This window comes from Parus major, chromosome 4 (assembly GCF_001522545.3).
Source record: "Parus major isolate Abel chromosome 4, Parus_major1.1, whole genome shotgun sequence".
Classification (NCBI taxonomy): Eukaryota; Metazoa; Chordata; class Aves; order Passeriformes; family Paridae; genus Parus; species Parus major.
The window spans coordinates 57,021,575-57,033,979 of record NC_031771.1 but is presented as its reverse complement, the minus strand read 5'-3'; positions in this window follow the sequence as shown (position 1 = coordinate 57,033,979).

The window sequence follows — 12,405 nt, the reverse complement described above, 5'->3', positions numbered from 1 at the left end:
TGTATTCTTAAATGCTACCGCTTTAAAATTCCTACAGGAACTTAATATTTAGGGTCAGGGTAAGTGCATATATGTTCCAGTGTAATCCAAGGATTGCAGGCTTTTTATGTGAAAGGCTAGATTTGTGAATTATGTTTCCACTGTATGAATAGCAAGTGATCAGAGTATCAGTTATGTTTTTCTCTAGAGTACTTGTGACCTTATTATCCTTCAGTCATGCAATTCTGGTGCTTTAAATTGAACAATTCCTACACAAGGAAATTCCTGCACAGCAACTGCGGATAGGAATTTGAACTCTTGAAAATGGGGTGCATATTCCTCTTATTTGGGGGATGATTTATTTGCCTAAGACTCCTTTGAAAATGGAAGATTTTGATACCTTGCTTTGCTACTTAGCAATCTTATGACTATTTTATGTCCTATCTATAGCCTTGTAGGGAATACTGCAGTCTCCTAACTCTTTCTACAGGCAGCTGAATTGGTTTGCAGCTTCAGCAAAGAGATCAGCTTTAGTTTTTTTTAGTTTTGTGTTGTTGTTTATTTTGAATTCTGCTGGACATGAGGATGAAAGCTTAATATGGTGGTGTGGATCTGTATGAAACTAGTGACTTAAATATACTGTAGAGAATGTATGCTGGTGCATTGAAGTTTCCTGGTTACCACTAGTAGCTGCAAATACTAGCAGTGAGTCTGCTGGCTCTCACAGGATTGTCCAGGAGGACTTCCTCCCTTCTCTCCTTTCTGCATGATAGATACCTTCACACCCTTGCCTGCTCTCTCTCATGCTGTTCTTGATTTTAGCTATTTACCAGCCTCACATTTTCTTCTAAGCACCACTGCAGATTCAGGAGTCTTTTACACAGCAAGAGATACAACTCCTCTAAATCAGAAATTTCCAAATATCCAAAAATTAAATGGCAACTTAGCAGAGAAACTGTATCTCTATTGCTTTTTGATCTATTTAATGTTGATGCAAGTTCTGCATGAAGATTGGGACTTTTATTTTAAAAAAGTGCAATTCTGCAAGCAAAAGTATTAGCAAAGTCTAGATTAGCAGCTAGACTTTTATGAAAAAGTAATTGATCTAATGATATGTCAGCAGGTGTGGAGTTGAAAATAAAAGTAATTTATTTTCATTTGTAGCCCATAACCCTGCTCTGTAAAGAAAATGAAATCTTTGTAATTAATTGTTAAAAATTAGAGAGGATGGAATGGACTAAGCCTCAGATGTGCTCTGAATTGTGGATTTTTTTGCAATGAAAATGGTTTGACAGCTAAAAGTGTTCTGTATTTTTGACAGTGAGTTACACCACATCCTGACGTATGCCTTAGGATTTTCCTTTGTTCCCAAAGACAGAATTTATACTCATTGGGTGAGTTTACTCATAATGTGAAAAAGTAGTTAGAAATAAAATTGATATCTTCAGGAAAAAAAAAAAAAAGCCAACTTCTGAGAAAGCTTCTAAGTTCCTTTATATTCGTACATAGTGTTTATTGTTTATTGTAAAGTCTAATGGGATATTAAGAGAGGAAAGTTGAGACAAATAAGAAATTTGTGCTTTACCTCAAGCAGAAGTAAGGCTTTCATAACAAGATTAGTAACAGTTGTTGATGATGAGATTTAATGGGATTGTCCTAGTTTGTTCTTTCACAGACTACTTGTGTAATCTTGGGGGTTTTAAAGTCTTTCTTTGCCTCAATTCCCTATTCAGAGGATTCCTCATAGAAAATATAAGAATTTCTTCATTTTGTTTGTTTTCTTTTGTTTTGTTTTGTTGAAACTTTCAGGAAAAGATATATGTTTACATATATGTGTATATTTAAAAAATCAAACACCAAACAACTTTTGACAGCTTTTCTTGCTTCAGTTGTCTTCTAGTGAGATTTCAAGGTGCAAGGGCTTAGGATTTCAATAGAAGTAGGGTGAGTGAAGCTCTAAGACAGTCTGATTTATATAAAAATGTGTATTTTTGGGTGAAAGGTGATAGTAATTTTGCTGGTTCTGATTATCAAGGTATATGAATTGTTATTCACCTTACTGTTTTAATATTTTTTTTCACCATCAACTCTGGCAGTATGAATTTTAAACCTTTCTGAATTCTTCAGAAAATTGAACAGCCATGATAAATGTCATGGAGTAAGAAAAATCATGCCATACCTTAGCTAAGAATTTTTTTAAGCTTTCACTAAGAAGTAGTTCAGTGATCTCCAGAAAAAGGCCTCAAGGTATGAGTGGAAAAAAACAGGTGTATCAAACAGGACTTGTTATTCCTACAGCTTTAAGAAATCTGCTGTATAAATTACTGTCAGACTGCTTTTGCTTTTCCCTTTTGTGTTTTTTTCCTATGCATTTCAACATGACAACTTGACGTGATAATACAAAGCTTGTAACCAGTCTTTAGGTAGTTATTTCATCCCTCCTCTTCCCAAAGTGTGCTTTAATGTCCATTATTTTTTTTTTTTTTTAACTAGAAATAGGCTTGTTCTCTATCCTTATCCATTGAAAAAACTGTATGAGGAATTTGCTTGGAAACAGAAAGAAACTGACGGCACCATTTTTTTTCAAGTGGTACTTTTAAGACAAAATCATTACAACTTCACTTGGTAAAACTCATATTTGTAAGAGATGTTTTAAAACAAAATTCATAAATGTCTTCTGCTAATCTCTCTGTCATTCAATAACTTGTATCTTACTAAAATGATCAGATTTATGAAAAATAAGATATAAATTAAGGTGGGGTGGTTGTTTTTTTGTTTTTCTTTTTTTTCCTTTAGTAAAATACTGATTATTTGCAGCTGAAGTGCTGTAATACTGGAAGCCTGCTCTTGTAATTCTGGCTGTAATGCACAAATCCTTAGTGTGATACCTGCTCCCAGATGATGAACAGAACAGAACCATAGTGTTTCAGAGAAAGAAGCAGAAACCTTAAGTAAAGTCTGTTGTAATCTTGAGCTGACCTATTTTTATATGTTTTTGCAACAATTAAATAGAAGTGATACTTCTGTGTAATAATGAATTTTATCTTAGCACAATATGTGGTGTATCCTGAGTGTTGTTAAGCTGAGTCTGGGGTAAGAAAGAATTAAAGGCAGGACAAGAATATGAGACACTTCCCACTTACTTTTCCGTTCTCCAGCTGTCACAGCTTAGTGGTTTTGTGTACTGAATATGGTTTATTTGTATTTAGAAACAATTACTGGATTGTTTTTCTGCAGAAATCTGTCCATTCTCCCTCTCAAATCATACACATTTCTAGAGCAACAGGTCCTTTCAGTTGTTTTCACTACATTGTTGCCTGTTCCTTGAAAAGCCACCTCCCTTGTTTTTTTTCTAAGTCTGCACCCTACTATAATTTCTTCCTAGAAGAGGATGTGATTCCTTGATGTGATCCTCCTGTTGATTCTTAAACATCTATATGAATATCATCCAGATTGCTTCTTTTCTGACTTTAAGAGATCTACACAAATTTTTTTTTTTGCGTAGGAGCTCTTCCAGAATTTTGCCTCATTTTTTCCTCATTTGCTTTGTTCTTACATTTACGATGAGGTGTCTGTATTCGATTACTACACAGTCAGGCTCAGAAAAAGCATTCTACACTTCAAGTGTTCAAGTGTTCAAGATGAACTTGGTCTGAGCCACTCTGGTTATGCTTACATTCCTCACCAGCCTGTGTTCTTGTCTACCATTGTATATCAGATAAAAAATACAGAGGGTGAATCTGTGAGTAATTTAGAAAAATAAACACAGAAGAAAATAGTCTTGTTCTCCCACCTACAGTAAAGATTACTAAGGTTTAGATTTGACAAGAATTCTTCACGTGTTTCCTGAATGGTCATGTTTGGGCCAATGGCTTGATTGACCAGACTGCTACTTGGATATTACACAGATTTTGCTCAATTTTTAAAGACATCATATCCTAAACTGAATTATTCTGACTTACTTGCTATGACAGAAAAATTCTAGGGGGTCTTTTGTGATGACTTTCACTGAATCTTTCTGTCCTTTCTGTTCACATGTAAATGGCAGTAATGCAGTAAGACTTCTGGTAGGCTATACACAGAAAACAAAAATCTGCAAGCTGTTCATATCTGAAAAAATAAAAGAAGTTTATATTTGTATCAGTTTTTTTTCTTGTTGCATATCTTTCCTGCTTATGTCTTTGTAGTGAAGATGCAATGTTATTTTGGGCAGGGCTGGTGAAAGGAAGGGAATCCCTTAGGTTCTTTGTACTTTGTATTCTGAGACACTTAAAAATATTTTTTTTTCATTTTGTATGTTGTTTTTTTGTGCATTTTTTATTTTTAATAGGTACTGGAAATCTTCTAGTGTCTTTTTTCATTTATTAGCATTACATCCATTTATTAGCATTACATCCTTACATTCACAGCTCTTAGGCTTTCATATGTGATATACGATTTTTAGGATCTCTTAACAAAAATTTTCTCTCTTCAAATGAATTTCCTTCTTATAATTTGATAACTAATTTTACTTAGAGCTTCCAGTGAGAAAGGTGCCATAAGTGGTATTATAGTTACAAAAAAACAGTGCTGTGCACTGATTTGTTAAAATCCATTGCATATTTAGAAAAAATACTATATAGTCTAAATACTTAGTATGAAAATTCACCTGTGCAATTTGACTGTCATACTTGCTGTTTTGACAAGACTATTCCTTATATTCTTTATATGTGATATGTTGACAACTGAATATTGGCATTCGTGTGATGGATCTTGTATCTTTCTAGTCATGCTCTGATGTTTCAAATAGTAATGTCTAAAATTTCATTCAATATTCAGGATTATTTCAGAGTTTGATTTTGGATTTCTTGAAATTAATGGTTTAAAAGGCTATTCCTGCTTGTCTTAGAAACATGATGGCAAGAGAGAGAAAATAAAGGAATTGGATGTTTGTAGCACAGTTGGTACCAATGTGGGATTATGATCTTGCAGATACCAGCTGTGGGCATTTTATTGCTCTTGTATCTGTTCTTACACATTATTAACATTTTTGGTCAGGGCAAAATGATTTTGACTGTTGCAGTCCTTGTAGGGGTGGTACAGCTTTCTACCATTTTATCTACATAAGAAAGGAGCAGAGTGTCATTCCTTATTTATTTATTTTTGTCTCTGCATTTTAGAGACTAAGGAGGACCAAAGTGCTGCCAACATTATTTGCAGTACTTGTCCAGCTTCTCCCTATTGAAGTTATTTTAATATCCAAATACAGACATTTTGTTGACCAAAATTTTAGCTTTGAGCTGTGAGGAAGCATTAATGTCAGTAGTAAGTCCTCCAATTTCTTTTGCATGTGGTAGATCTTTATTGAACACAAGATCAGGAGCTTAACTTGTGTAATGTTTTTTGTAAGTGAGGAGATAGCTTTAAAGACTGAATTAATTACCTGATTCTTTTCAGTTGGGTGTCTGATTCCCAAGCGTGTTTCAAAATCCCCCTTTCTCCCTCATGTATATTAATAGAGAAACATGTTCTTTGATTAACAGTTTTACAATATGGGTTTCCTTGACAAGGATCAATTAATCCAGGCAGAAATGCAAAGTGATCATAAAATATTCTTGTAAAACAGAGGAATATATAACAAAAAACCAACAAAAAAAAGTCAGTGTGGTGACCTGACTGATACACCGTAGTCAAACTGTGTCATAAAACGTGCAATAAACACATTCAGTGTTTCCTTCTAATACCAGTAAATAATGCAGATATAGAAGAAGCATAGAAAGTGCAAAGTGGGTGTTAATTTTCTTTGTCAATCATGAACAAAGCAGGTAAGGTACAAAATCAGATCTTTCAATGGCAATTTTATGTTGTTTTCATTTTTTATCATGATAAAATGCACGACCTATGAAAGTATCAACAATTCCCAAGTCCTTAATCCACTTAGAAAATGCACTTCATAAAGGCAGATCTGTCAGGCAAATGTGCTACTTCTCAACATGTCAGGTCAGTTCTGGGTGCTGAAGGATTTGGTTTTGTAAAGTCTTAAGTATTATCAAGTCTTTTATAGTGAACAGGAGTTTGTGTTCTGTGTTTTTCTGTATCAAAGCTGCTGTAGTTGGACTGTAGACACTTGCAGTTAGTTGAACAAACACAGCATTTAAGTATTCTGTTCAGCCAGTGGAAGTTTGCCATTTCCAGAGCAATGCCAGTTAAATTAAAGTTCTTAGTGTGGCGGGGGAGTGGGTTTGTGGGGGTTTTTTATGTTTCTTTTTTTTTTTTTTTTGGTTTTGGTTTTGCTTGTTTGTTTGTTTGTTTATCTTTCTGTTAAGTTATGCTGCCTACAAGCTTGAATAATTATAGAGGAGTCATTAGAATACTGATCAATTATTTATTGAATAATGTACTGATACTTACTGAACAGATTGTCTGTATTGTCCTCAAACACATGAAGAAAAATCATTGCTAATGCTTGTGCCAGTAGGCCCACCATCGTCCAAGATTTGAGGTGATAAGGCAGATGCTTTTTGAGTTGAACTACACATTGAGATGGAATAAATTTGTAGCAGTTGTTTCTGTGGGGTGATTATCTCCTCCTCATTGCACTGTGCCCATGTTAAATGTTGTGCACATGGCCAGCTGTTAAATGTTCATGAGCTCTAGTGTCTCTGCTAATCTGCAAGGGTTTAGAATGACGTCTCTCAAGTGGCTACACTGGAGCAGGATTGCTTTTCTGCTTCATTTGTATTTGATTTTTTTTGACTCAGATGAAGGATGTGACAACTAGTTCTGGCCCATCTGCCCTAAGACCTATGACAAAGTGGTGGGTTTTTTTAGCAATAAAGCTGTAGAGATGTTATAACATTTAAAATATTTATGGTGTATTTTAGAAGTGTGTGAAAACTGATAGTTGTTCACCACCTGTGTGTTTACACAAATAGTTTTATTTCTCCTCTCAATCTCACCTATCCTTTCACTAAATTAGCAAATTAAAATGGAAGGATAACATGATCAAATGTAATGACAAAAAAATATCAAAAAGTGAAACAAAGTGATTTGTGTTTGGTCTGTGGGTATTATCTTGGGCTAGGTTGTAGTAATTGCAGGTCCAGTGTCCAGTAGATTAATTAGGAATACAGGAAGGACAAATACAATCTGTGTTAGTTGTCTTGGAGGACACATTGTAGGTGGTCTGCGGGATGCATCCTTGGAGGTTTTCAAGACCGACTAAATAAACCCTGAGCCATGCCTCAGACCTCAGAGCTGCCCCCCTGAGCAGGAAGTTGAAACAGACAACTCTTGAGGTCCTGACAAGCCATGCTGGCACCCTACCCTGTCACCTGGAAAACCAGGAATTCTGTCCAACAACACTGCACACTGATAACCCTCATGGCTATCCAAGCATGCAAACAACGGTACTACCAGAAGAATAAAAATAATTTTGATTTTTAAGCATTAAGCTGGTTCTATAATAGAAAATTGGAATCTTCCTTCCTACCAGACCCTCACACTGAAATAATCAGTTGACCCAGACCTGGTTCGTTCAGATGGAGCCTGTAAAGAAATTAACCCCAGGGGCATTCTTCCCACTGGAGCTGTGTTGGCCTGGCAGGACTGGTGGTATCTAAAACAAAATACTAAAATGAAGTTAACAACTGTGAAATGCATTGTTAAATACAGTGGAAAAACTGTATTTTCTGTGCATATTTCTGTGATGAACAATGGCTTAAGAATAAAAAGTACATTTGTTACAAAGTCAGTATTGTCAACATACTATCTTCATTTATTAGCTTCCCAAAACAGATAGTCAACACCAAGCTGCCTGACACCAGCTATGAACTTTGAGGTGATCACCTGTCACATTAGGAAGGCTTAGTCTTGCCAGAGACTTCCTGGAAAGCAAAAATACAGTAGTCCTACCACCTGCTGGTGTCTTGTATCAGAGCAAGGTGTACTGCCAGGAGATCTAGAATTAAAAATGTGAATGGCAGAAGAAAGACAAATATCCCACCCACCTAACTGGTTACTCAGTGGTTTCTTAAAAATGTGCCAGGATATGTGAACACATCTATTTGCATGTATTTCGTATGTCATGTACAGCTGTTTTCAGAAGGTATTGAGTTAATAAATCTTTGGCATTCTTGCATTGCCTGTGCTGTTTTCATCTTGATTGGCAGCTCATCAAAATATAAATAAGTAGTTCTCAATTGTTTTGGAGCTCTGTCATTTACATGGTAATAGAATTGAAAAAAGCATATGTGAGGATAGGAAAACATAGTGGATTTTCTGCCTCATTCAACAGTTACTTCAGGGGGTAAATTTAAATCTGATTTACAGTGTAGATCTGTAGCTGTAAGGTACATAATGCCATTTTCTTTTTAGTTCTTGATGAACCCTAACCAGAAATTATTAAAAATAGTTCAGTGGAAAGCCAAGGATTTTTAGTTGGTCAGGGTGTTTTGTTTTTTGAGACATTAACATTTTGAATTCAATGAAAACTTCTAGGTTGCTTGTTTTAGAAAAGCATAATTTTATTTCTTGAGTAAAATGTGCAAGCCTAGGTGACTAAAGATACCTGATCATAAAGTAAACTTAAAACCATTGAGGAGACAATGTGTGGTTTAGATTGGAGTTGGTGCTCTGATTTTTCCCCTTAAAAAGAGAGAAGCTGTCTCTGCAGTGCTGTGTTTCAAGTGTCCACAAAAAATATTGCAAGTATGGTAATAAGGCCAGTGTAGTGAATATTAGATCGTGGCCCTTTCAGAATGCCTTGAGAGTCCTCTAAACAATCAAATTATCTCAGTCTGGCATTTAAATGACCCTTAAATTAGTGGAGAGGCATTTGAGAAATACTCCTATGAATTGACATGCCATGTAGAAATAAATTTATATATCCATACTGCTTTGCCCCCCTGCCCCCCATTGAAAAAATCTTTAAAGGAATAAAAAATGGATTTAGACATTACTTGGTTCATTGCTCTTAGCAGTAGGATGGATAGATAAAGCAACACTATATATTTGTTCAACTTGTTCTTAATTGCCTGCCTGATGGAGATGGCTTCTCAGAAAGATGTAATACGTCTTTTTAGGCTGCTTCTTTCTAGGTTATCTCCTTCTGGTTCGGCAGTCTTAGTGGTTTCCCCCTCTCCCTCACAGTATCAATCTCGTCTTACCCCTTTATCATCTGCTTCCAAGTGAATTCCATGAGGATTTTATTAGTTTTTCTCTTGGTTACAACCTTTTACAGATACGAAGACTCTTAACACTTTGCTCTCTTCTTTTATTCAAGGTTAACAATTCCAATTATTTTCAGCCATGCCTTTTAGGATATTTCTTGTGGCCTCTGTCTATATGCCATAATTGGTCTATTTCTGCGTGAAATTGGATGCAGTACTTTAGACTGAAGGTAATGAAGGTAATCATCTCACATGTAAAATTTATTCTTGAATTTACCTGTCTGTTTGCAGTTTATCTGCTTTTTGAGATAGATACACAGAATGTTGTTAAGTGCTTAAAGGTGTTTGTCTCCCTGCACCACTGAAGGGAGGAGGTAGAGCTGGAGAGAAGGGAGGGAGGAAGAGGAAGGTGTTTTTAAGATTAATTTTACTTCTCATTGTCCTGGTATGATTTTGTTAGTAATAAATTCAGTTAATATTCTAAGGCGAGTCTGTTCTGCCTGTGGTGGTAATCAGTGAGTGATCACTCTACTCTTACTCACCTTATGTATCTGTCAGTATATTCTCTTTCCACTTGTTGAGGGGAATGATAAGAGTGTGTTTCTGTCACCCAGCCAGGGCCAGCCCACTACAGTGCTACTTGGCACCTTCTATATAGTTTGGGAAAGATGTGGTAATGTAACAATCCCTTCCTGGAGCTCCTCTGCTAAACTTTTCTAGACAATTCTAGGCTTTGGTGTTTCAAGCTTATTCATTTTTAATACTGATTTTTTTCTTTCAGATAAAAAGTGTTTTATTACACATCATACACCATGGTTTGAAGTGATATAGAACATTATGTGTAGACAGAATTACAAACTTGTTTAGGTTGAAAATGGCCTTTAAGATCACTGAGTCCAACTGTTGATCCAGCACCACCAAGTCCACCACTAAACCATGTCCTTAAGTGCCACATTTATGCATCTTTTCAATGCATCCAGGGATAGTGACTTCATCACTTTTCTGGGTAACCTGTTCCAATGCTTGATAGCCCTTTCAGTGAAGGAATTTTTCCTATGTAAATTTCCTCTGGTCATTTCCAACTTGAGGCCATTTTCTCTTGTCCTGTCACTAGTTAAGTGGGAGAATAAATTGATCTTTACCTGGGTACAACCTTTCAGGTAGTTGAAGAGAGTGATGGGGTGTCTCTCTGAGCCTCCTGTTCTCCAGATGAAACACCCTCAGCTCCTTCAGCTGCTCCTCATGAGACTTGTGCTTCACCAGCTCTGTTTCCCTTCTCTGGGCACTCTCCAGCTCCTCAGTGTCTTTCTTGTCATGAGGAGCCCAGAACTGAACACATAACTCAAGGTATGATCTCACCAGTGCCAGAGTGATAATCACTGCCCTGATCCTACTGTATTTTTGATACAAACCAGGTGCCATTGCCTTCTTGGCCACCTGGGCACTCACTGGTTCGTGTTCATCTGCTGTCAGCCAGCAACCCCAGGTCCTTTTCCACCAGACTGCTTTCCAGCCACTCTGCCCCAGCCTGTGTTGCAGCCTGGCATTGTTATGATCCAGGTGCAGGACCCAGCACTTGGCCTTGTTGAACTTTCTGTCACTGGCCTCAGCCCATTGATCCAGGCTGTGCAGATCCCTCTGCAAAGCCTTCCTGTCCTCCAGCAGATCAACACTCCTACCCAATTTAGTGTCCTGAGTGAACTGACTGATGGTGCACTTGATCTTGTCCATGTTGTTAATAAAGATTAAACAGGACTGGCCCCAGCACTGAGTCCTGGGGGACACCACTACTGTCGGCCCCAGCTGGATGTAGCTCCATTCACCACCACTCTCTGGGCCCAGACAACTGTTCCAGTGCACCCATCCAAGCCAGGAGCAGCCAGTTTCTCCAGCAGAATGCTGTGGGATGACAGTGCCAAACACTTCTCTGAAGTCTAGGTAAACCAATGCATGGCTTCCTTTTGTCTTTCTTTAAATTTGTTATCTTAGCCCCTCCTGGCAGCCAGGTGAGAAATGGGAAGGCTGGTGTTAGGACTGACGGAAAATCTTTAATGCCTTTGCTCGATGTGTTTGTTGGTTTACAGTTACCTGAATTCTCTGGGAAATGGTCTGTTGTGTGTGATGCTGTGATCAGTGGTGGTGATTTCCAGGTTGGGAAGGGCACTGGAAGCTCTCCCTGAGCTGGGCAGCTGCCTTGGACACAGGGCTGAGGCTCAGGATGTTTGCCCCCAGCTCTCCCCTGCAGCTGACATTCACCGAGAGGTGCTAATGATCCAACAAAGCCAGCAAGCTGCTGTGCTTAATACAGTTATCATCTGTGCTGTAGATTGGACTTTAATTAAATTTCTTAATTAGGCCAAAATCCAATAAATCTAGAAATAGTAATTAGCAGGAGCCAGCTGTTTTATAACTTGTTATCCTGTTTTTGTAGTTTAGACAAGATCTGACTTCAATAAAAGTTGTTCTATCTGCTCACGTTTGTTGTAAAAAAAACCCCACCACTTGCTCGTTTTGTTTTAATTCTTGACTCATTTTGGAAACCATTAATTATTTAAAAATGCTGTTAATATAGTATGTTTTGTAAAAATAAGTTTTGTGCTATATTAGAATATTATGTAGCAACTTTTAACCAGGATTTTTTTTTTTATTTACACATACACATTACTGATTCATCAATTGTCTTTTTGTATCTTAGAAATCTGTGGTGCTGGTTGTGAATAAAAATCTCAGTTCTAAATGTTCAATCATCAATTTTTAAAATTTCAACATTTTGTTATTGGGATTATGTAAATAGTGCTTAGGAAATTTTCAATAAATGTTTCTTAACAAGAATAATTGGAGATATTCTTCAGGTTTAATGCAATCCTAAAGATTAGTTTTAGGGGGTTTCCATTTTATTTCATGTCTCTTGCCTGTGGAATTAGAGCAGATTGCACTAAAATTTCCAAATACAATTACAGAGTTTCATGGAGCTTAATGTAACAAGTAGTTTATGTATAGGAGGATCTAGCTGTGTCTGTGTAAATAATTTTCCTTTCTCTGCAAACATGCTGATGACTTCCTTGTCATCAGTGTACTAAGTCATATTTTATAAACATCAAAACCAAATGGGAAGGGATAATTTACCCTATTGCATAACAGCAGGCAGAATCTTTTATCTTGAGGAATAAAGTGATAATTTACTTTCTGTAGCCCTCTGAGTGAAATAGTACCAATAGTAAAAGCATCAGTCATTTTACAGGTTAATTTTATTTTTTTCCAAATGCTACTGCTTGGA